Source organism: Lagopus leucura, unplaced genomic scaffold, assembly GCF_019238085.1.
Source record: "Lagopus leucura isolate 7727_CA_CO unplaced genomic scaffold, USGS_WTPT01 34888-0_obj-0_obj, whole genome shotgun sequence".
NCBI lineage: Eukaryota > Metazoa > Chordata > Aves > Galliformes > Phasianidae > Lagopus > Lagopus leucura.
Window position 1 is genome coordinate 2,667 of NW_024962928.1, and position 2,080 is coordinate 4,746.

The 2,080-nt window shown below is 46.6% G+C and overlaps 1 long non-coding RNA gene across 3 annotated transcripts in view; it reads right to left on the reverse strand.

The window, feature by feature from the left end:
• The window catches only part of LOC122190905, a 3,109-nt gene extending 2,658 nt beyond the window's left edge, over nucleotides 1-451 (reverse strand). The window contains exon 1 of one of the 3 annotated variants that reach the window (XR_006182250.1): nucleotides 170-451. This is a non-coding gene — a long non-coding RNA (uncharacterized LOC122190905). The remainder of the gene's footprint in view (nucleotides 1-169) is intronic. The other 2 variants (XR_006182249.1, XR_006182251.1) reach the window with 2 other exon arrangements.
• Nucleotides 452-2,080: the final 1,629 nt, after the last annotated feature.

Genomic DNA, 2,080 nt, shown 5'->3' on the forward strand with positions numbered 1-2,080 from the left:
ATCTGCTAATGTCAAACACTTGGTCAGAGATTCAATAGGTATATCTGCCTAGGATGTAACCCAGTCACAACACAACTGAAACAATGACATATCCTTCCAAAAAGATTGAAAGAATTGAAATTGAAAGGCTGTGACATTCATTGTTGAAAGAAAAAACTTCTACACCTACCTGAAGCAAACACTTGTATTTTAATTTCCTTTGCATGTGTACATTTCTTGCTCGCATTCTTTCATTTGGTGACGAATATTTGGTTGACAATGGCATTGAACCACGGTATTTGCCACAATGCTTACATCTCTGTGACTCTTCAGTGTCCTTGTTAGCCTTCTGAATCCCATCCTGAGTTTCATCGAGCCAAAGCACAGCTGTTTCATCCCGAGTGTCCTGAAGAGAACATGATGAGGAAAGCATTCGCAGCATGAGGAAAAGAGTGTCACTGGTTGTGCAAAACAAAACCACCACCTCTGAGCAATTGCAGTTTCAAGGGATACAGGAAGCACTTCAGTATCTTTCTAATCAATTGCAACACAAGGCCATAATGGACATTTGTTACTAGCAGAAGCAACTACAGCATTACCAGGCCAAAACTCTTCTCAGGACAAGGAACTCCCACCAAGAGTTCCAGCAGTGGTATCACTCCAACAAACACCAAGACATCCCAACGCCAAGCAATCTGCGCTGCTCAGTCCTAAAGCTGTATTTGCCAATAGGACGTGCCTTTCCAAGGAGCCCAAAAAAGAAAATCACGGAACAATTTAAGACGGAAAGGGACCTCTGAGCTCATCTGGTACAACCCCCTTGCTCCAGCACGGACACCGAGAGCACATTATCCAGGACAGACCAGATCCAGATGGCTTCTGAACAACTCCAAAGAAAAGACTCCAGTCCCTCTCTGGTCGACCTCCGCTACTGCTCAGTTACCTCCACTGCAAAGTGCTGCCTGACGTTTAGATGGAACCTCTCGAACCCCACTTTGTACTCAATGCCTCTTGTCCTCAACTGCATCCTCACTTCCAGCTTTCACATACACTGACGAGATTCCCTCCAAGCCCTCTCATCTCTAGACTAAAGAGTCTCCTCACCCTCAGCTTTCCTCTCTGGAGAGGTGTTCCAGACCCTCAGGCACCTCAGTGGCCCTACGCTGGCCTATCTCCAGTACACTCATGTCTCCTGTCTGGGGGGGCAGGGCAGAACTGGACACAGTACACGAGCAGCCTCACCAATGCCAAGTGCAAGGATCACCTCTCTACTGAAGCCTTCCAGGCAGCACGAGCACACTGCCCACTCACAGCCACCTGGCTGCCCGCCTACCAGCACTCCTAGCACTTTTCCTGAAAAGCTTTGTTCCGCTGAGGTGGACACAAACAGAGACTAACAAGAGTCCTTTCCCAGTACCAGGCTGCAAGGAGTTGTTCAGGGAAAATTTATGAAGTGGAAATGCACATACAGGAGCAGCAACCAAAAACTGATGGGGAACTAACACAACAGCAGGCTGCTCTTGTCCCGTCCACAAAGGGTTGCAGATTTCTGTACCAGCAAATCAAAAAGCACTGCATGTACTGGGGGTAAATACAAATGTACAACAGTAAAAGCATGTCTCAAGTCTCTCTTTTAACAGACCATTTGCTGTGGAGTACTGACCACACCGTATCTTATGTTTTGGCTGAAGAAACTCATTAAATAATGTTACACGCAGAAGTTTTCCAAGAGACAAGTGTTTAGCAAACCCCAAAATACACATCATGAACAATAGTCCAGCAGCTGCCAAGCACAGCTCCTCCACCCCCACTGCTGCTTCCTGGGGGTTACTATGGAAGGAGACCTGAAGAAGCAATTGCCATCCCTCCAACAACTCCTGAGGTGCAAACAGGACACAGGAAACATTGACTTCTGACACGGATTAATAATCACCCTGCACAAAGAGCCACTAGATTCCAGCATTAAGAGTTCTGCGGCAGGACTGAAAAGTGACATTTCCTTACATACCCTCCACATTACCACTGCTTTGGATTGAAACCTACATCCCTTTAACAAGTTTTATCTGAATGTCCAAGGAGTCCCAGGACTGCTTCAGCAATG